The sequence below is a fragment of the Haliotis cracherodii genome, unplaced genomic scaffold (genome assembly GCF_022045235.1).
Source record: "Haliotis cracherodii isolate W230 unplaced genomic scaffold, xgHalCrac1.p SCAF_11, whole genome shotgun sequence".
Classification (NCBI taxonomy): Eukaryota; Metazoa; Mollusca; class Gastropoda; order Lepetellida; family Haliotidae; genus Haliotis; species Haliotis cracherodii.
In genome coordinates, this window is record NW_027266266.1 from 40,256,563 (window position 1) to 40,281,449 (window position 24,887).

A 24,887-nucleotide genomic window follows, 5' to 3' on the forward strand; every position below is an offset into this window, starting at 1 on the left:
ATTTTGTTTTGTCATTTATTTCAATTATCATGTTTCTTCATTTCAATTTTTACAAAATCGCTTAGAAGTATGTTTTCGGAAATCTTGTTTGTATGTCTATTTCGATTACCATCTCACGCAGTACATCAAATAACAGACAAAATCCCACCATCTTCTGTCACAGCTGTTCAGCGAACACACCAAAGTCACTCACTCACTCAAAACAACACCTACCCACCCACTCACATACTCCAAAAGACAATTCACTGAAAAACCTCACTCCGACACACACATAAACACTCACTCAAAACCCACCCACCCACTCACTCACTTTAAAACAATAACTCATTAAATGAAAAACCTACCCACGCACTCACCTACTGGTACTCGCCCTCAATCTATTACGAAGGCCCATAATGTACATGATGTTTACCCAGCCTATTTCTGGAAAATACAGAATGAGGTCAGACCAAATAAATTACTTTCTTTATTGGAATTTCTTTGAAACTGTCTTGATGCCGGGTGGAAAGAAGAGAAAGAGAAAAAATTGTCATTGAATTTTGAGTAGCCTCCCTTACATGAAATACGAAAACATCCTGGTGAGATGTATTTTTTATATTTCCAGTGGGAACATGAGTTGTGTTTTTCTTTCATAATTTAGAACTATAATGTATATCAATCGGCAGGGTCCTTAAAACAAGTAAATAATTTGGTCTGGCCTTGTCCAAGTTAGATTGATTTGCTGTACCTTGTCAAAGCCAGATATGACCTGTGAAGATCCAGTGTAGAATAGGTCTTTGGCAACCCATGCTTGCAGTAAACGGTGACTATGCTTGTTGTAAGAGGCGACTAACAACATGTGGTCAGGCTCGCTGACTTGGCTGGTGCATGTCATCGTATCCCAATTGTGTAGATCGATGCTCATGATGTCAATCACTGGATTGACTTGACCAGACCGCTATCATATAGCCAGAATATTGCTGAGTGAGCATTATTACAACAAACAAACAAACAAACAAACATAGCCTGATGCAATGGTCATATCTACTCCATGAGACTTTTACCATTGTTCATAGATGAGTGGCCACTCATGTAGACCCCCATCTTAAGTAGCTTAACAAAAACCAGCTTAATTGGTAAATTAGTGAACACACCGATTGTGTGATCAAAACAGTTTGTGAGGCAGGCCCAAAACCAGCTGGTATGTGACAGGTGACTGACAGGTGATTGACGGGCGTGGAGGCCGGACTGAACCAGGCATGAATGAACAGGCTGAGGTGGAGCGGGAAACCGCGGGAAACACGGATATATGACCAGCGTGTGAGGTGATGAGCCACACGGCTCACCTATATAGGCCACCACTGATAGGCACATATACTGCTATAGACACTCACTGATCACTGTGGAATTGCCACGAAATCAACATGACACTGACAAGGAAGGTGTACAGTCTTATTAAACCATTCCGCTGTATGTAAGCGACTATAGAAGACAAATTTTTGATCATTTAAATCTGAAATACAAGCGTCTTTTTGAAATCTATGAAATGTAAAACACATTTAATGTTGTATCTGTTACATCCTGTCATTATCATCTTTTTAATTATCATCATGATTATCACTATTTTGAAGTATATAATGTTTTACTATAGCTTGTAAGCCTCCAGGCTGGTTGTTGCTCCCAAAATACTTATAAATTTGTATGCATGGTGTGTGTGGTTTGTGGTGTGTCTGGTGTGTGTGGTTTGTGGTGTGTGGCGTGTGTGGTTTGTGTGTTGTCTGTGGTTTGTGGTGTGTCTGGTGTGTGGTTTGTGGTGTGTCTGGTGTGTGTGGTTTGTGGTGTGTGGTTTGTGGTGTGTCTGGTGTGTGTGGTTTGTGATGTGTCTGGTGTGTGTGGTTTGTGGTGTGTGGTTTGTGGTGTGTCTGGTGTGTGTGGTTTGTGATGTGTCTGGTGTGTGTGGTTTGTGATGTGTCTGATGTGTGTGGTTTGTGGTGTGTCTGGTGTGTGTGGTGTCTGGTGTGTGTGGTTTGTGATGTGTCTGGTGTGTGTGGTTTGTGGTGTGTGTGGTTTGTGGTGTGTGTGGTTTGTGGTGTGTCTGGTGTGTGTGGTTTGTGATGTGTCTGGTGTGTGTGGTTTGTGGTGTGTCTGGTGTGTGTGGTTTGTGGTGTGTGTGGTTTGTGGTGTGTCTGGTGTGTGTGGTGTCTGGTGTGTGTGGTTTGTGGTGTGTCTGGTGTATGTGGTTTGTGGTGTGTCTGGTGTGTGTGGTTTGTGGTGTGTGTGGTTTGTGGTGTGTCTGGTGTGTGTGGTGTCTGGTGTGTGTGGTTTGTGGTGTGTCTGGTGTGTGTGGTTTGTGATGTGTCTGGTGTGTGTGGTTTGTGGTGTGTGTGGTTTGTGGTGTGTCTGGTGTGTGTGGTGTCTGGTGTGTGTGGTTTGTGGTGTGTCTGGTGTGTGTGGTTTGTGGTGTGTGTGGTTTGTGGTGTGTCTGGTGTGTGTGGTGTCTGGTGTGTGTGGTTTGTGGTGTGTCTGGTGTGTGTGGTTTGTGTGTTGTGTGTCTGGTGTGTCTGGTTTGTGGTGTGTCTGGTGTGTGTGGTTTGTGGTGTGTCTGGTGTGTGTGGTTTGTGGTGTGTCTGGTGTGTGTGGTTTGTGGTGTGTCTGGTGTGTGTGGTTGGTGGTGTGTCTGGTGTGTGTGGTTTGTGGTGTGTCTGGTGTGTGTGGTTTGTCTGGTGTGTGTGGTTTGTGGTGTATGTATATGTGTTACGAAACAAATACACAGGACATTATGCCATTATGCCATGACAACTTCAGACATATCTCACAGAAAAGTTATTAGACGAATCTCAAATAGGTTTGCAATAACCTGCTTACAACACGATATACACAAGTTGGACCACATTTCATTAGAAAGGGTCATAACTGAATAGAAGGAAAGAATCAATAAAACAGTGGTCCCAGATGTGTGTTGTCCACCATTAAGTTCCCTGCAGGCGTTTATTGCAACACCTGTTATGGTGGTGCTACCACCCCCCTGGTGATCACACAGTGTCGTGTGTCAGATCACAAGTCAGCACAACACAGACCCAGTGGACCATGTTCGTTAGGTTTCTCCAATTCTTGTTTTGATAACTCAATGTGTATTTTGAACATTTTAATAATAGCCCCCTGAAATATATCAGTATAATATATGTAATACACTTCCCTTTACTCTGCCAGTGGTGACAGTTATATAGATAGGTCACTCCCCACTGTATTCCATGAGTCCACGGTTGCAGAATATTTTTCAAAATTGTACTTTTGAAGCAGACATGTACCCATCTTGCAGAAAATCACTTTTTGTGCAGAACATACAGAGAATTTTACATTTTTCGGCTGTGGAATCGGTCAACTACACTGAAGAAATTAACAATGCTGGTCCTCATTATGTAAAAGTTGCAGTTCAACATGGGAATTAATTGTTTTTCTATGAAAGATTGTTACAAGTCTCTGACTAGCAGACTAGTGGCCGTGCTAGACTATTTCTGCACTACTTATGACATCAACATGCTTTTATGACACATAATGTAAAATAAATAGAATCAGACACAATATATCATGCAAACAAAAATATTTCCTAAACAATCCCTCAGATATTAGAACTTAAAAATACAACAAACACACAACCTCAGGCATGAACAAGCAAACTCTGCCACTGTGTTGATGAGTGCGAGAGTATAGCTTTACACCGCTTTTAGCAATACTCCAGCAACGGGCTTCTCACTCTGTACCCAAGAAAGGAATCAAACCCGGGCCTTCGGTGTGATGAGTGAACACTTTAACCACAAGGTTACCCCACCACCCCTGTATGGAAGAATACATCTGCATATAGGGGCAGTCCGGTAGCCTAGAGGTTAAAGCATTCGCTCGTCAGGCCGAAGACCCGGGTTCGATTCCCGACATGGGTACAATGTGTGAAGCCCATTTCTGGTGTCCCCCGCCGTGATATTGCTGGAAAATTGCTAAAAGCGGCGCAAAACCATATTCATTCACTCACTCACATCTGCATATAATAGCAGCTAACTACAACCATGTACAAAATCCTCAACAAATGTATTACCACAAATATTTACACTGACTGTCAACTTAACACAAACCGATAACCTGTCGAACAAGCTGAACACACTTAAATTTCCTCCTTTGAAACCTACATATTTACTTATCATGTTGATTTCAGGGAGTAATTGACCAAGTCCTCGGTGAAATGTACAAGCCCTTAACCTGACATGGTCTGTACACAGCTCGTACATTGCTTGTACATAGTTTGCATATAGCTTGTCCATAGCTCAACATACCATCTCCCTTTATCTGGACCATATATCAGACATTGGGCAATCCGGGGGGGCTTGAGGGTCCACTCACTCTTCAATAAATGACAATACGAAACCTCAAGGTGGAGTCGCAGTATTTATGGCCGTGTATATTGACTGAAATGTCCGTGTAGGTCTCGGTAGGGGAAAGTAGAGAAGTCACTGATTTCTGGCATATCAATAATGCGATTCCGAGCTAGGATTGAATCTAAAAGGCTTTGTCACACAGAGTATTCTTGCAGTATCATTAGACTTGGCATATACTTTTTTATAGATGAAAGGTTTTGGTCAGGATTATTCAAAGGTCATCTAAAACAGACACCTAACAAGATTCTAACTCTATGAATTTTGACATTATTCATAATGTATTATCATAGCATATGGGGTTGTCAAGTAGCCGAAAGCACCTTAAATGTGTCAGAAAAAGTAAGCTTTAAATCCCAATCATAGACTTATAGTGACGTCATCTTATTGTTCTTAGGGTTTCTACAAATAGTGGAAAGCCCATAAACTTGGTTGATAGTTACAAAATCCATGCCCTGGGCATTCTCAGAGAATACCCTTGACTTTCTAACTTACATGTGGAGTGTTACATCACCAAAGATTAATAAAAATATACATGATACTCTTTAAATATGCATCTAAAGTTGATTTTTGACTGGGGCAGGTGATAAAAGGGTGTTCAATCTTAGATGTCATGACTTCAGTTGTGTGCATGCTGCATGTGGTCTTTCACTCAGCCGCTGTCATTCAATTTGTTTTATACAGTGACCACTTTGTTGTTTTACTATATGGTATCCCTATATGTTCTTATTCTTTCTGGTATTTTTGCTTTTAGATGGTATTAAGTTACTTAAAACATTCCTGATTGGTTTTCATTGAAAAGTAATACCTCATGCTGGCTTCTACCCCGGCCCACTTGTTGTTTTACATTTTCAACCCAAACCTCGGAGTTGTGTGTTAATCATAACATGAGTTTTGTCCTGATTATGTTTCAAGGTCTGTACTGGCTTCATTCTATGACTATTATTACTGCGTTAAAGACTAGGCATTACGCTCATCTTGGATCATTGTGGAACAGGCTATAGCTCTCTAAATTTCACAAGCCATCTTAGCTCCATGACTGCCCTTGGTCAATATTAGTGAATTTGGAATTAAGGTCGTCTTAGTGGTAAGATCTTTTTGTGAAACAGGGCCCAGAACTATTAATTACCCTATCTAGTGTCCCAACTGACCACTGTAGATATATAGTATCAGAAAAGCTATGCTGTTGTTTACCAGCTCCGACACACACACGAGCCACTACATTCCCAGGAGATCATAAATTAACCTTAGACAGATCTTTGTTACCACTGCTCTTTGATACAACCAGTCCACCAGATAACATAGCACTGGCAGCAGCCATTACTACCAGGTTTTGTAGTATCCCACATGTTGTATGGTGCCGGCCTTGTGTGGCCCCACAATAGGCAGGGCTTGTGTTAGTTGAGCATACAATACATTAATGGGGTGAATGTTGTATGATCTCTGACATGACAGAATGGAAAGAAGAAACAATAGAGTGAGAGATTGAGTGGGTGGGTGGGTGAGTGAATGGTTGAGTGAGTGAGTGGGTGGTTGAGTGGTTGCGTAAGTGAGTGAGTGAATGGGTGGGTGGGTGGGCGAGCGGGTGTGTGAGTGAGCGAGCGCGAGTGAGTCTGTGAGTGTGTGAGTGAGAACTTCATACATCAACCCCATTAAATAAGTTCAACCTCGACTATCCATTCTATTGTGATGTATACTCTGGGCCCATTTAATACCATATCTTCATTTAGAAAGGGGGCGGTCGCGCAGCCTAGTGGTTTAAGTGTTTGCTTGTCATGCCGAAGACCCATGTTCGATTCCCGACATGGGTACAATGTGTGAAGCCCATTTCTGGTGTCCCCAGCCTTGATATTTCTGGAATATTGTCCAATCAAATCATTCTGATGAGAGAACGAAATTCTGTGCGAGGTCAGAGATAGGAGTGATTGAGGTTGTGGGGTCACTTTTGTTATGGTCGCGATAGGGTCCAGGGTATTTATCATAATAGACGGGAGATACAATACCCCGGATAACCGAAGATGTCATGTCAGGATGAGGTACATACATAGTGATACTGACGTACACTATGTATAATGTGCTGACTTCACTTGGACACTGAAGAGAGAGAGGGTGGGTTGGCTGAGTGCAAACACATGTTCATTGTGGCACCCCACCCCTACATACCCCACCCCTCACTTTGTACCCCTATCCTCATGTGGTACTCCCCCCTCACTTTGTACCCCTATCCTCATGTGGTACTCCCCCCTCACTTTGTACCCCTATCCTCATGTGGTACTCCCCCCTCACTTTGTACCCCTATCCTCATGTGGTACTCCCCCCTCACTTTGTACCCCTATCCTCATGTGGTACTCCCCCCTCACTTTGTACCCCTATCCTCATGTGGTACTCCCCCTTCACTTTGTACCCCTATCCTCATGTGGTACTCCCCCCTCACTTTGTAACCTCTCCTCTCACTTGGTACCTCCCCTCAACACACATCCCACTCCCTAAAACACACATCCCACTTGGCACTTCACCCCTCACTTTATACCTCTCACATCACTTGGTACCCCCCCACCCCCATCTCACTTTGTACCCCTCACCCGCACATATCCCACCCTCACACTTGGCAGCCCACCTTGTACACCTCCCCTCACTTGATACCCCCACCCACCCCACCCACCCCACCATGTACACCTCCCCTCACATGATACCCCCACCCACCCCACCTTCTACCCCATCAACCCCACCTTGTACACCTCCCCTCACTTGATACCCCCACCCACCCCACCTTGTACACCTTCCCTCACTTGATACCCCCACCCATCCCACCTTGTACCCCACCCACCCCACCTTGTACACCTCCCCTCACTTGATACCCCCACCCATCCCACCTTGTACCCCACCCACCCCACCTTGTACACCTCCCCTCACTTGATACCCCCTTCCACCCCATCTTGTACACCTTCCCTCACTTGATACGGTAATACTGCACCACAGCTGTAGCATACTGTTATACTACACCACAGCTGTAGCATACTGTAATACTACACCACAGCTGTAGCATACGGTAATACTACACCACAGCTGTAGCATACGGTAATACTACACCACAGCTGTAGCATACGGTAATACTACACCACAGCTGTAGCATACGGTAATACTACACCACAGCTGTAGCATACTGTAATACTACACCACAGCTGTAGCAAACTGTAATACTACACCACAGCTGTAGCATACTGTAATACTGAACCACAGCTGTAGCATACGGTAATACTACACCACAGCTGTAGCATACGGTAATACTACACCACAGCTGTGGCATACGGTAATACTACACCACAGCTGTGGCATACGGTAATACTACACCACAGCTGTAGCATACGGTAATACTACACCACAGCTGTAGCATACTGTAATACTACACCACAGCTGTAGCATACGGTAATACTACACCACAGCTGTAGCATACGGTAATACTACACCACAGCTGTAGCATACGGTAATACTACACCACAGCTGTAGCATACTGTAAGTGCACAACACTATACCAGTAGCATATTGTAAGTGCACAACACCACAGCTGTAGAATAAAGTGGCCAATACACAAAGGTTTTTGTCAGTTATTAGCAGACCATCAAGAATAATTTGGATATTTGGCACTTAAATATAGTCAATAGTATCAGCAAAGATAAACGTGTCGGTAAAATCACACTGAATATCCAGTGGACATTTAATTGATTAATGGATTGATTGATTCTTCCCAAACATTCCTCAACAACCTCAACACACGATATCTACATCAGGAAACGAGACATCAGTTGCATAAATCACAGGGGCGACAGGTGAGCACAGTGCAATCTACATCTGCTGTGAATGCATCCATACACAGAGAGAAATGAACAAGGGTGTTGAGTTATGAGTCTATGGCACAGCCTAGAGTGCACTGATCACAGATTACATGTTTTGGGCATGAAACCCCAAAATGATTGAAATCCACAACCTGAGAAATGATATGGAGCAATAGCTCACCTATATCCCATTACACAAAAAACATTTGGGCATTGTTAAGCCATAATGGCACCGGCATAGAAGAGTTCCTTTCTAAAATATCATTACATGTTAGACACGTGAGCTCAGGGTTCCCGCTGGCTTTTGAAACTGCCAGTCCTGGTGGACTGGCAACACTAAAAATTACCAGTCCCCTCCTAATTTCTGTCAGTCCCAACTTTCAAAAATTAAAAAAACGTATTAAAATTATTTGGTTTTAATTCATTCAACATGACATCATCCCTGAAGTAACTTAGTTAAATCTACACATAATTCGCACAAAGTTCAGTCACAATTTTCTCTTTTTTTTTCTTTTTTTTTCAAGACTAAGTCGCTTCAAATATATACTGAACCTTAAACCAAAACAAACAAGTATTTGTCACAAAGTGACGAAATGACCCCCGCCTGTATATACACCATAGTACCAAATATGAAGACAATCCTGTGATTAGTTCTTGAGATATTGCGGCAACACCGTTTTCCAACTCCAAAAGCAGATTTGCCTGCTGTGACCTTGAAAATGGGGTCAAGGTCACCAAAACCGACTGGTGTCTGCGGAGTCTGTATATACACCATAGTTCCAAATATGAAGACAATCCAGTGTTTAGTTCTTGAGATATCGCGGCAACACCGTTTTCCAACTCCAAAAGCAGATTTGCCTGCTGTGACCTTGAAAATGAGGTCAAGGTCACCAAAACCGACTGGTACCTGTGGAGTCTGTATATACACCATAGTTCCAAATATGAAGACAATCCAGTGTTTAGTTCTTGAGATATCGCGGCAACAAACAGGTGGGACGTACGGACGGACGTACGGAAAGTCGTGAATACTATATCCCCCGCTTCGTGCTTTCGTGCGGCGGGGGACAAATATTATTTCCTTGCACTCAAAATAGACAAGGGGAATCCCTGAAGGTAACAGACAAGCTGACTTCATTCGAAAAATATACTTATATGAATATCGCCGATGTTTTGTTCAACAACAAGAATTTATAAGGTACATGTACTCTATTTGCCGGTTCACAGGGACTGGCTGTCACATGAATTACCAGTCCAAGCTCAATTTTACCGGTAAAAAACTGTTTTTTATCGGTAAACGGGAACGCGTGAGCTATATGAACTGCAAGACTTTCACATAAAGGAAGCTGGGAGCCATTCAGTAATTCACTTATATGATGACATGTGTTGCTTTTTTCAAATATACAAAAAACAAACATTTCATATCAAATTTGTTGACATTCGACATGGTTATAACAAAAATAACTCTGACTTTGGTATTTAATATTTATGTACTTATTAATGTTTGGGTTGATGTGTAGATGTGATAAGCTATATAACCAAATGTTTAGATGCAATATGTTATATATCACCATACCTTTTCTAGCCTTATCCTTGTCATGGTGACTGATTTACGACACCCATTGTCTGAAGAACATTTGATTGCAAAGGCTCATTACCCTGGAGCCATGACATCTATATGCCTCGAAACATTTAATTGCTGTTATTTATAAGATGCTAATCCTATTTGTTAATCCCCATTTTTGTGTACATCGACCGTCTGCCATCCTGAACAGGATGTGCAAGTATGTCACTGATGATTTACTGTTTACATTTATATTTATTACTACTAAATGTCAGGTGACCTTGGCTATATAAGCCTTGGTCCAGGAGAAAAAAAAAAGAAAGGTCTTACCCTTAGCCTAGCTAGGGTTAGGCTGGGTGCTCCGGGGCACCTAGACACCAACCACTACCACCATGTGCGACCTGGCACATAGTGTCTTCTGTATGTTTATAGCTACATGTATAAAGTAAAACTGTATATACCGCAAGCCATCGTCTCCAAGTTGTCACTTCCTACTGAGAACCATACGTCGGTCCCTTGCATATACGAGTATGCAAATTGTTCATTAATCAACGCCAGACCCACACGCGTTGTTAATTTGGTGGAGCTATCGGGTATGACAGACTTCTTAGTCTGTCCTTTCCTGTACCTCTTTGCAGCATGGCATATGGTTCACAGAACTGTAGGAAGTGACAGTCTCTTATTAAAAGGATATACTACCTTCCTGGGGGCCAATCACCAAGAACGAAGAAATGGCCTTTAACAAGATTGAAGAAAGAACAAGAACCTCTCCAATCAAGAACAAGTTCTCCGATCCCAAACCTTCCCTGCTCGAATATCTTAGCAACACTGCTAAGAATTCCCCTTCTAGATGTCGTTCCTGCACATGACCTAAGAAAAGAAGTATACACGCCTATCCCACAGAGACCCGACCACAGCCATCTTCATGCAGACCCTGCACAATACAGAAACCGCCTCACGGGCACCTACAAGATGGACACTGTGTACAAGATATCTCATTGGGACTTACTAATTTGTGTTTACTTACATGGACTCAATCAAGGATATATATTGTGTGACTGTTGAATAGTGCAACCAGGTATGTTTAATCAAGGCCAGTATATTAATGCCAAAATGTGTCTTTTCAAAATTCAATTATATATATGTGCAATATACTCCAAATTACATCTTTAGTCAAGCTAGATCTTTGAAGTTATTGTGTAGGGAATCTTTGAAATGTCTCCAGGCCACGCCAGACATATAGTTGCAGCTAGGGCCCAGACAAACCTAAGCTGTAGGGTTATCGAGTCACACCTCTAAGCTCGACTCGTAATTTCAAAGATCTAAACGACAAAATTTGGCATTTGTTACAAGTAATTAATGTGCACAGTTTGGTACAAAATTGAATGTATTTTGTAGGACTTTGAATTCAGATTAGGGATATTCTTGGGTGAGCCACCCCTACACATATGTTTATTGTATGTCAGTATTAAGTAATTAACAGCACAGCAGTATTCACCATTTCAGAATTTTGATGTCGGAATTAAGGATTTTTTTTCTTGGGCATCGCACCCTAAATATCTGGGCAAGCTCCGTCAAAGACACGGGAAGAGCACCCATTGTACTTAAAAGGGCAATAGTACCCACAAGTACCGTTTGAGTCACGCGGTAAAGCTAGACTCCTGGTTTCAAATTTCTTTATGCGAAATATTTGCTGAGATGTTTAATTTGTACTTTTTATGACATTACTCATTATCATTATTCGGTACTGAGTCGCACCGCCAAGCCAGACTCCTGAATTCAAAGAACCTTCAGTGATATTTATTGAATCTGTGAAAAGCAGTAATTACCTTGTAGGGAAATTGCACATTATAAAGATCACTTGGTTAGTTTTCAAACTGGCATTAATTCAAATTGGCTAGATGATCACTTTCATACCGTCATTGCATAGATATATTTGTTGCATAAGGATTTCATGTAACTGATTTTGTTCACATTTGCATGGTTGTTTTTGGTGAAAAAACTCACACATATCAATTTGGACTCATATAAGCTTGGGGTCCAAGCTTCACGTAACGGAGGGAAGTTGTCATGGTGACTGATTTACGACACCCATTGTCTGAAGAACATTTGATTGCAAAGGCTCATTACCCTGGAGCCATGACATCTATATGCCTCGAAACATTTAATTGCTGTTATTTATAAGATGCTAATCCTATTTGTTAATCCCCATTTTTGTGTACATCGACCGTCTGCCATCCTGAACAGGATGTGCAAGTATGTCACTGATGATTTACTGTTTACATTTATATTTATTACTACTAAATGTCAGGTGACCTTGGCTATATAAGCCTTGGTCCAGGAGAAAAAAAAAAGAAAGGTCTTACCCTTAGCCTAGCTAGGGTTAGGCTGGGTGCTCCGGGGCACCTAGACACCAACCACTACCACCATGTGCGACCTGGCACATAGTGTCTTCTGTATGTTTATAGCTACATGTATAAAGTAAAACTGTATATACCGCAAGCCATCGTCTCCAAGTTGTCACTTCCTACAGGAACCATACGCCGATCCCTTGCATATATGAGTATGCAAATTGTTCATTAATCAACGCCAGACCCACACGCGTTGTTATCCTCATCACACACAGAATGGAACTGAGTATATTCTTTGTGAGATAAATATGCATGCAAATGACATGAAACATCTTTTAAAGAATAGAAAAACCTTTGGTTATCATTTCCATAAATAGTCTTATATAAACTCAATATATTATTTAAGCCATGTACCTTCGTCATCCCAAGAGAATAATATCACAACACTGATTTTCTTGAATTAAGACATAATGTGTTTTCAGATTTGTAGGTAATGAGTGAGTGAGTGAGTATGGTCTTAGCAGTATTCCAGCAATATCACGGCGGGGGACACCAGAAATGGGCTTCACACATTGTAGCCATGTCGGGAATCGAACCCGGGTCTTCAGCGTGACAAGCGAAAGCTTTAATCACTAGGCTACCTGACCGCCCCTGTGGGTATTGAGTATTTGGTGCCTTGAAATTTCATTCCGAAAAGATGGTACAGTAAACTACGTTTATAATGAACACGCTTATACTGAACTGATAAAACAAACTGTTATATGTAGGGTGTATTTGTGCCTATAACAATCTACAGCTATAACAACCTAAAATTAGTGGTCCCTTTTAGTTCATAATAACCACAGTTTACTGTATAAACACAATTATTTTTATCAACATTGTAAAATAATTAATTTCTGTAGCACTCTCTCTATTTTAATCAAACTCTTCCAGTTGAGACAGACATGACATCACAGTGGAATGCTATGACATCACACTATAAATGCAATGACATCACACTATAAAGGCAATGACATCACACTATTTTGAAGTTGTTCTGATTAATATTGATCAAATTTAGTATTATTGTTGCATCCATTTTGCAAACCAAATGTCAAATTTGTGATTGAGAAAAAAAAAGATTATCAAATGTATTCATACACAGGGAGACCTGTGAAGATCCGGGGTAGAATACGTCTTCAGCAACCAATGCTTGCCGTAAAAGGGGACTAACGGGATCGGGTGGTCAGGCTCGCTGACATGGTTGATGCACGTCATTCTATCCCAATTGCGCAGATGGATGCTTATGTCTAGCACTGGATTGTCTGGTCTAGATGTGATTATTTACAGACTGCAGTCGTATATGTGCGGTGTTAAACAACCAACCAAACAAATAATACAAATCAAGGCCCAAAAGATTTCCAAGATCCGAACAGCTTTTCGACCAATCATCATGCAGCACACTCCCATTCAATTAACAATGACTTATAATTGACAGTCATGGTGACCTTGATTTGACAAAGTTCCACGAATTTCATCCCCACTTTCTGAACTACGGCTATAACAACCTAAAATTAGTGGTCCCTTTTAGTTTGTTATAACCATAGTTTACTGTATAAACACAATTTCTTTTTATCAACATTGTAAAACAATTAATTTCTGTAGCACTCTCTCTATTTCAATTAAACTCTTCCAGTTGTGAGACAGACATGAACATTTATGATAATAATTGTACACTGAGACAAAATCATTCCAGAACTAAATAGAACTCAGATCAAATATCTATTGAAACAAGAGCTAGGGAACTTGTATAGATCCTCAGACATTGCCTTGTCCACTGGTATGTTTTAACCTGTATATATCTACAAGGGCCTGTCATAAAAACAAATCATGAATAAATTCCAGTATATCGTACTTCAAAATATACAGACCTTCCCAAGAAATGACTGTGAAATCGACAAGCAGTCACCCATGACTAATGGGAAGTTTGCATGCCCGTGGTAACTTTCTGTACACTGTACAAATGAAACAGACCTGGTTGAATACGAGTATATCAGTAAGGGCAGTCTACACGGGGCATGCTGATCCCTATTGCCTAGTCAATGTCAATGGAGGCTTAATCTCAGACACAGGAAGAAAAAATTCTTAGCTTTTGCTGACCATGGTCAGCTGTAATAGTCAGTATGGTAAACGTCCATTCAGAGGAAAGAGGATTATCTTTGGAAATGTAAACAGAGATTAGAGCAGAGCTGGACTTGACAGGGAGCAACTGCCATGATGTTTATGGGCCTAAGTGAATATTTTATCAGGTGGTTTTGGATCAGTTCAATCCTCATACAGAGACGAAATACAAGTTCTAAAAGTAAAGATGATTTGAAAATTTAATTTGATGGGTTTTTTAAAATTTTAAACACATAATAAAAAGGAAAACCAGAAAAAATGACACCTCTGGGCTATCTAAGTCCATATCCAGTTTAATAACTTCCATAAATCAAGCATGTTTTTATCCTGTTGTTCTAGTCATGTGCAAAAGAGCCATGCAATATAATATTGCCTGGTGTGCATGTCCATGAATACATTGGGTGTCATTTCCCTTCCCAGTTACCCAAAATGAAATGAACAGGCTAAAGAGCCAGCAACTTCTCACCTTATAACTCCACTGTCATAATCCAGAATGCACTGTACGTGTCCTGTTATTCCATGTGTCCAGATGTCCGAAGGTCCACCTGGGATCCAGTCCGTGGTGGCCAGTCAGTGGGAGTCCTGCCAAATACCTGCGCTATTGACGAGTTCGTTGTCAGGTACTCCAGGAGCTCGTTGGGGTGAGAAGATTCAGGGACCATCTCAAATCCCTGAGGAGGGATTTCTGTCTGGACATGCCTCTGTGCCTGGGACACAGATCAGGAGATATGTACAACTGCCAATCAAACATGAAATGAGAAATCAGTGAACCATTGTTGTTTCTCAGGTTGGAGAACATGATATTTATGACTGACTGAACATTTCACATAGAGTTTTATATTTGTGGAACAAACTAAATGTTAATAGCTATACACTCACCAGCCTCATAATTAGATATGCCACTCATAATATGTTAAGGACCACCGATAATTCTATATTACTAGTTAATCTGTCATGGTATGATCCTATTTATAACCATCCTTTTTGAAGTTTTGATAATACCCCAAAACATCTTGTTTTGCATTCTCTATATAGGAAGGGGGCGGTCGGGTAGCCTCGTGGTTAAAGCGTTCACTCGTCACACCAAAGACCAGGGTTCAATTCCCGACATGGGTACAATGTGTGAAGCCCATTTGGGATCAGTGACATGCATCAACCAAGTCAGTTGACTTTACGGCAAGTATGGGTTGCTGAAGACCTATTCTACCCCGGATCTTCACAGGTCTCCTCGCAATTGGAGATAATGACACGCATCAACCAAATCAGCAAGCCTGACCACCCGATCCCATTAGTCACCTCTTATGACAAGTATAGTCGCCTTTAACGGTTAGCATGGGTTGCTGAAGACCAATTCTACCCCGAGTTTTATAAGGTTCAAATGAATCAAAATACTTCTGTATGTTTTTAACAACACATTTCTAACATTTCTGACATACAAGCAACAATATGAAGACTGAAAAAAACATACATAAAAAATACAAACACACTTGAAAACTGTTTCTTAACGGTTTATTCATATCCCCTATGACAAACCCTTGACATTTGAATAAGCAAACAACCTTTTATGTATTCCTATTATGCATGCTTATTCAATACTGATTTACAAAAACTTGCCAAAGGCGATCTTTATCGTATACTATATTCAACACGACTGCCATAACAGCAAATGAATTTCCCATCAATTATAAAGTTCTTCTCAGTTCCCTAAATGCCAAGTCAGCATGTCATGAGACTATGTAAGAGTGTATACAGGCAGCAGTAATACCTTAACAGTCTGGTGTTGCCTGGCTGTGTCGGAGGCGTTATCTCGGAGGTGCTATCATTATCTCACACCTATGGAGTACAGTGAGAGTGATATGCACACCTACTGTCAACATGCTGTTTCCATAGGTCTTTCCCACCTCGGGTATAAAGAAATTATTGGTAGTTAATTTGTCTCTTTGTGATTGCTGCCTGTGTCATAAGGCTGTGCGAGAGTTTCAACACTCCAGTGTTGCTTGGCGGTGTAGGCCACAATCAGCATTGTTGATGCTAGTTGTAGGAGGTGTGTTCATGTTCGTTCACAATGGTGGATTCTAAGTTGGTTTGCTAAACAATCAATAGTGCCGACTGTACTTTATCCAGTGATAAAGAAAACACTTTGAGTTACGTTAAAATGGGCTGACGTCATGACGCTTTTAAATTTCTTCCCGCAATCTCATCTAAATGTATCCTTGGTAACATAATCTGCATGCTCTGTACATACACATTCATAATGGTGAATTCTGTGATGCTTCGTTAAATTTGAAAAGCGCCAACTGTTCTTTATCTTGCGATACAGAAATCTTTTTGAGTTTATGTCATGACGCTGTTCAAATTACTTCCCCTGTGATCTCACTTAAACATATCCGTGGTAACATCGTTCTTTCATTACGGTCAAGCAAGATGGCTCATCCACATTAATTATCGATCAGTGAAATAGTTCCTTTAAACTTAAGGAATAATCAAGTATTATTCCCTGAAATATGGCAGGATGATGTCAACCATCTCTCATACCATGCGGTTTCTCCTACATATGCTAACCAGTGTGATCATGACACAGCAGCCACAAAGTTATCCGAGGAGGCCGTTGGTGACCCAGGAATTCTCTCTGAGGGTGGACCAGCTGTTGACAGTGAAATCTACATGCTATGTACATGAATGTTTATAATGGTGGAACACGTTCTCACATCAAACCTGTAGCGTTCTGTCAATATACATAGGAGGGTTTCTCTGTCGCTATGATTTACCTACTTTATATGCAAAAAACGTTGTTTGTCAATTTGAATTTGAATTTTTTTAAAGAACTATAAACCTATATTGACAAATATTGTACACATACCTGGATTATGTCTTCTCTTAAATTTCTGAATCAATATTTATGAAAACAAGTTTCTTTTTTCTACTGGTGAACTAAAAAAGGAAATAAAATGCATGACAAACATCATCTGTTCTATACAAAAATAATTCAAGTTTTAATGTAAACAGCCAAAGATGAATCTAAAACTTTTAAACTAACCTTATTTTCACATGTTATTTGAATCAGTATATTTGTCACATACCCATTCCTCAATGACAGTGATTGAGGTTGGTTTTATGCCGCTTCAAGTAATATAAGGACAGGGGACACTAGAGTGAGTGAGTTAGTATGGTTTTACGCCGTTTTTAGCAATATTCCAGTAATATCACGGCGGGGGACACCAGAAATGGGCTTCACACATTGTACCCATGTCTGGAATCGAACCGGGGTCTTCGGCTTGATGAGCGAACGCCTTAACCACTAGGTTACCCGACCGCCCCTGGCAGGGGGGGTGGGACTCTAGAAATCAGGGCTTCACCAAACTATCCATGTGGAGAATCAAACCCAGGCTTTTGGCATGAAGAACAAATGCCTTAACCACTAGGCTACCCCACCACTCCTCCAGTCTCATTCAGGGGCACGGTTGGCCCAGTCGTCTAAGGCGCCGCGATTCGCTGTGCAGAGTTGCGTCCCTTGGGCACGCCAGAAACCTATGATTGTGGGTTCGAATCCCGGTTCACCCCAATTATGTCTCTAGGTTAGTCAGCACCATACCCGTGCTTGTGGGTTTCACCAAGTGGTAAACGTCTTAGACCTGCATCACTTTGGGCTTTCCTCCAACATTATGCTGACACGCCATGATATAACTTGAATAATGTTAAAAGCAGAGTTAAACCCAACTCACTCACTCACTCACTCACTCCAGTCGCATTCATGGTTACTTGTATTTCACATCTATAACGTGTGTGGGGCTGCTGGTGCTAGTCTCGATTCATGCTAATTTTATAGTGCTATCCCACTGAGATACCATGCTCCAGTTTAACATGGATCCCACCCAGACACAGTGTGCTGACTCCAAGCTGACCAGTCCTTGTCTTATCTGAAAACCGAGTGCCAGGCAGGGTAACAAGAAGAACCATCTTATGGTAAGATACCCAAGGGATCGAACCAACCATTCTCTCTCGAGGCAGACTCTCTATGGACTACAGCAGAGAGGCGGTCCCTTCCACAATGTTTGTTGTTTAACGCAGCACTCAGCAATATTCCAGCTATATGATGGCGGTCTGTAAATAATCAAGTCTGAACCAGACAATCCAGTGGTTGACATCATGAGCATCAATCAACGCAATTGGGATACAATCACATGCATTAACCAAGTCAGTGAGCCTGACCACCCGATTCCATTAGTCGCCTCTTACAGCAAGAAGGGGTTGATGAAGACCTATCCTACCCCGGATCTTCACAGGTCGAGAACTGAATGTAAGGATATTGCAGGACAGGAGGTGATTCGGCATAACACCAACACTTCATATTTGTTCAACCTGAATGCCAACAAGTAGACAGACACTATTACCATGCTAAATCTCAAGGTATCATATTCTTCCCTTAGGTCTGTACCCTACAATTCAAGCCTTGTTCATGAAGGGAGCAAGTATTAACATAACTTAAGGACCTTGGACAATATCTTGAAGTAATGGTCTGAATCATTGCATTCAAAGTCTATGGTTTGCTCAACAATGTTTTTATCATTGAGGTGATCTCATAAAGTTTCTATAGTCGGCAGGAAACTTTTATATGCTGTCAAGTACAGCTAGGAGCACACATTTTACTTGGAGCAGTGTTATCTGGAATCTGTGGCAGGTCTTATTGCTACTGGACAATATAAATTGTTGTAAGCATTAAACACGTCATAATCATGTCAATCAGTAATACAGTATATAGAAACCTTTAAAGGCCAATTTCTTTTATTTGTTGGATCACAGATTTGTTTGGTCAATGTCAGAAATCGGAGGAGGGGAGAAATGTTTTAAAAAAGCTGACATCAGCTCTTTTATTTCTTTAATGATCATGGAAATCACTCAATGCCGTGTCGATTACGTCAGACACCGATGCTTTGGTCAAATTATTAATTTAACCATCATCTGCTGGAAGTTGAATTTTTGTTCTGTGCACTGACTGATCTTAAAATCATTTTTTCACGAATGACAAGTTGCGCAGGAAAAGAAATGTGTAAATTTGGAAGAAAAAAAATTCCAATGTTTAAACAAATGAGGTCAGGGGATCTGTGATCCAACAAATTAACACAATGGCTGAATACATTATATGCAGAAATAACACTTACTACTTGAAAAGACTGAGATAAATATAAATGCAAATGAAGGTCAAAATACACTTTATATTGGTTTGATTGAAGTTAATGTCATTAAATATAAGCGACAAAACCCTTTCCATATTCATAAGCAATCTCTGTTAAAAGTAGTTTCCATTGGATGATTTTGACTATATCATAAACATGTGGTAATTATAATGAATTTAACTACCAAATAGTGATGTTACCAGGTGTTACATATATAGAGACATACATTTGAACCATTCGTGACCAATTCGTGTTATTCTGGGACAAGCCGAATAGCGACTCGTGCCCCTATCATGGCCATTTTTGCGACCGGGTTCCGTCTTAGCGCAAACGGGCATACCCAAAACAATTGTCAACTCATTGCGTAATGGTTCACATACATTTCTCCATATATCATATATGTTTCAGATACAATGAGTTTTTAATGTCGCTTTCAAGATATTTGCACTTACATAGCGATGTGCATGCTTGTGTGTGCGTGTGTGTGGGGCTGCTTATACTTGTCCGTACTAATGCCGATCTTATAGTGCTCGCCCACTGGGATAACATGCCGCAGTTTAACATGAATACCCTACCCAGACATAGAATTCTCCAAGCCGACCAGTCCTTGTTTTAGCCCCTTAAGGCTGAGCACCAGACAGGGTAAGAACAAGTACCATCTTTTAACGTCTTTTGGTATGACCGGACCTTTTAACCGGGCCAGGGATCAAACCCCCGACCTTCCCCTCTCTGGGTGGACGATTACCCCTGTGGAGCACATTTGAAGAATGGCACGACAATCACTGCATCAAGTATTTGGATAACTGTTCAGATGAACTGGGTAGAAGTGCCTGATTGACCTTGTTTAGTTTCAGAGGAGATGTTGAAACTACCTATAAAAGCAGATCGAGGACTTTTACTGAGGTGAGCTAAAAAGGGAATATTTTGTTTATGAAGGAGAGATGTGATAAATAGCGACCATTCAATCTTAAATCAATTCTGCTGAATGTCAGGGCATAACACAGGTCACCAGTGTGATCAATGTCAGAGATCAAAGCATGTGTACTGCCACACAAGCCTGGATCACTGGCCTGCTTCACCCTGCTGTACAAACACACTGATTTATAGCACTGCCTCTCAGATAACTCTTCCTATGTGGAAGGCATTGCACTGCTGAGAATCAAGTAGCCTTCTCAAGACAGTTGTCTACACGATAGTAGACTAAAAGCATAATCACATACTGTAGATAAACGATATTCTTGGACAAAATCAATACTTCCAATAGTTCATATATTTCCCCCTACAACTTCTTGATATACGTTTTCATAAAGTAAGATAACACAGCAGGATATATATTTACCCACATATTAATAATGATCACTCCCTGAATAGAATCCAACCTTGAAAATGTCGGACAAGTCCATTTCACAAAGAGGTGGGTTAAGTTTCGTATTTCGGGCATATTCTCACAATCACCACATCGATTATTTGTACCTTTTCTCCCAATAAAAATTGTTACACTTATATCTCTCTCCCTTTTGGACGTGATCGATCGGCCATCGCGTTAATATGCGTTGCCCAGCTACACCTATGGGGAACAACTCACTAAACACTCCTCTCTCAAATATAATGTCGTCCAATATACGACGTCACCAAGTTGCAAGATCATGTTTGAATCAACAGAAATGACGTCACGATAGAACAGTGTTTTATCTTGAAATAAATCATGTTTCGTTCTTCATTGTTCTTTATGATTTATATTTGTTGTTTAACAGTGTCCTCATCAATACTCCAGCGATATAACACCCTGCAGTCTGGACCAGACATTCCATTGATTGATATTTTGAGCGACAATCCACACCATTGGGGTACAATGACATACAATCAACCCAGTCACCGAGTCTGACCACCTGATCCATTAATGCGCTTTTACAACCAGCACTGATTGCTGTGGACCAATTCTACCAAGGATTCCCCACAGAGGGAGCATATGGTGCACATAAGGGATCAACTGTTTCATCTTGGATGCAATATCAATTCTGTTATTTAGGCCATAGGGAAATAATAGTATTAGGTTTTCATTCCAGTCCGCCTCATGACACAACATCCTGCCTCACTCCATTGCATTGTCCCCTACTTAGGATATAGAAAATCAGTTTCTGGTCCCTTATTTCTTTGCTTGATGAAACACCATTCACCATGCAGCATGTGAATCAGTGAAAGTTCATGTAGAAAGGTACTTTGAAAAAGTGGTGAATTGAAAATAGAAAATAGAAAGTATTACACATCCTGCCCCACTTTTTTTTTAGAAAGGTGGATGAAAATCTAAAAGAGTATTATTGTGGCCTTTCTGTTGGCAGAACACAAGATGATTGTTCCTAACAGAAGGCCAATGTTCTCATGACAAAATGTAGATAATCTGTCATTTAATGTGTGTAGAGTTATCTGCCTTTGCTCTGTATAAAATCAGGAAGAAATCAAGTTGGAATGTGATCATGGCAGATTTGTTTGTTGTTCAATGCTTTACTCAGCAATATTCCAGCTATGTTATGGCAGTCTGTAAATAATCCAGTCTGGATCAGAGTGAGTAAGCGAGTGAGTTTGGTTTTACGCCGCTTTTAGCAATATTCCAGCAATATCACGGTGGGGGACACCAGAAATGGGCTTCACACATTGTACCCATGTCGGGAATCGAACCCAGGTCTTCGGCGTGACGAGCAAACGCTTTAACCACTAGGCTATCCGACTGCCCCTTCTGGACCAGACAATCCAGTGATTAACAAGGGAGATAGTTCTATGGCTATACAACTTCTTTATTACAATGGATGCACTTGTTGCTCCAACAAAGAGGTTGTATATCCATGGAACTATCTCCCTTGTTGATTATACCAACTTCTCAATGCTACTTAAAGAAGTAACCCAGTGAGTGATATCATGAGCACCGATCGATCATGGCAGAAAAAAGAATTATGTTAAACACATTGTATTCATTGAAAACATTTCATACAGAAAACATACATGGAGGATCCAGGGGAGGATGCACCCAATATTTTGAATCCTATTGAACATTTATACATTAAATTGATTTATATCATATATAATTGGGTTTTAATTAAGCATAATACAACACTACAACTTTGTGATACAACAACCAAATGCAATTTCTGAGGATTTTGTTCCTTTGAAATTACTTATACTTGTATGTAAACTTGTAAAAAATGCTGCCCTCCTTTTCCAAAAGTACTGCCTCCATGGTCTGGTGGTAGAGCATCCGCCTGGAGAGCAGAAGGTCAGGGGTACTTGTTGTTACCCTGCCTTAGGTTTAGCATTAAGGGATTAGAACAAGGACTGGTTGGCTTGGAGTCGGTATAATGTGTCTGAGTTGGGTATTCATGTTAAACTGCAGCATGGTATCTCTGTTGGCAAGAATGATAAAATCAGATTTAGTCTGGACTAGTACAAGCAGACACACACATAAACACAGGTGCATGCACATCGCTTAGTGCAATAATCTTGGAAGCGACGTTAACCCCATTTCACCTCACCTTTTCCAAAAAGCTGTAATTTATACACAATGTGAACTGCACACTGTCATGGGTATTTTCATTTAAATATGTCAAACTTTGCGGACTTGGTTGATGCATGTCACCGTATCCCAAATTCGTGTATCTATGCTCATCATGCCAATCACAGTATTATTTAATCCAGATTTGACTATTTACAGACAGATATCATGTAGCTGGAATAATGCTGACTGCAGCATTAAAACAAAAAAACATGGTTGATTGGTTGGTTTGTTGTTTAACGCCGCACTCAGCAATATTCCAGCTATATGACGGCGGTCTGTAAATAATCGAGTCTGGACCAGACAATCCAGTGATTAATATCATGAGCATCGATCCACGCAATTGGGACCGATGACATGTATCAACCAAGTCAGCGAGCCTGACCACCTGATCCCGTTAGTCGCCTTTTACGACAAGCATAGTCGGCTTTTAGGGCAAGTATGGTTTGCTGAAGACCTATTCTACCCCGGCATCTTCACCGGTAAAAAACACCAAAAAAAACAAACAAAAAAACCCCCAACAAATCAACAAACAAAAGAACAAAAAGAATTAGTAAAATAATACAGAAATAACAAACAAACAAACAGGTAACTACGAGCACAAGTTCATAACTAAAGAGCTATTCTTGACCCAATCAAAGAAATATTTCCAAACATGCTACAACGTCATGAGTAAGTTCCTGCTAGATGCCTGATCTCCAAGCACCTGTCTCAAATTGCAGATAAATCAAGACAGACCCTGGACACCATACCCAGTGTGAAGAATGGGAATCCTGAACTGTTCGCTATTGAGAGGCGCACTATCAATACCTGCAACACTAGCTGGTATTGTGTGGAGGGGATCACGGTGAAATATTGTGGGATTAGTTTCCTCTGAAATGATTATGAGCCCTGGTAAACACTGTCAACAGTTCATAACATTTATTCTTGGTGTAAAAATCAATAAATATTGGACGTCCCTTGTTCTGGTCCAGTGGTCATTTCAGTGGACATGGCTTTGACAGAACATGGGTTCTTGAGAAAATATGTTTACATAGAAATCATGTATATAATATTTGTAGCCTAGAGGTGCACTGATTGCAAACTGAGGCCACACTTTTTTTATTTTGTTTCACAGATTTTTTCCAGCTTTTCCACACAAGGTCGGTCAGAATAAAAATTAAAATACCATACTCAATGTAATAAGCACCCCGTTCTAATGCAATATTTGCTAATATATTGGCTAGTGAATAATCCCAATTAGCACTCCTTCCGATTGATCAATGTACACAAGACTTATTTATTTGTGTATAATATGCACTCGTGTGTTATATGCACCTTTAATTATGGGCAATTAAATTCTGGAAAATATATCTGTCGTGTATAATACACACAGACCTTTCTTTTGTATCATTTCAGGCTGTCAGCATTAACCAGGAAATTTACAATCTTTCAACTTTGTTTTTTTTTTCTCCAAAATTATATCCAAATAAGAGCCCCCTATTTCTAATTTTGTGTCATTTACATATTTATATGAAAGTCATTCTGCCTTGGAATCAAAACTGTAGGTGGCCTCCTTGAATCACTGATAGTGATGTAGACACAGAATTTATACATAACTCTTTGTATTGTATAAGAGGATCTCTATTACCAACAGGACACATCACAAAAACATTATATTTTTATGCTTAATTTACAGAGCTCCAGATAAGCTTTTGGTGTTGTGGGTATTTTACCCATGCATTTCAAAATCATTGGGTATCAGTAATTCTATCTGCGTATTCAAATTTCTGTTAGCCACTAGTTTTTACACATGTGGGTATTTAAGTTAAATATTAAAAGACACTATTCATCTAGTCCCTGCAAACTGGTGTCGTGTGGG

The 24,887-nt window shown here is 40.6% G+C and overlaps 1 protein-coding gene across 1 annotated transcript in view; it reads right to left on the reverse strand.

Moving 5' to 3' along the window:
- The window catches only part of LOC139455785 (trichohyalin-like), a 138,850-nt gene extending 124,005 nt beyond the window's left edge, over window positions 1–14,845 (reverse strand). Inside the window, exon 1 of the mRNA XM_071237331.1 lies at window positions 14,775–14,845. The gene's annotated coding sequence lies outside the window, so the exon portion shown is untranslated. The remainder of the gene's footprint in view (window positions 1–14,774) is intronic.
- Between the last annotated feature and the right edge of the window lie 10,042 nt (window positions 14,846–24,887).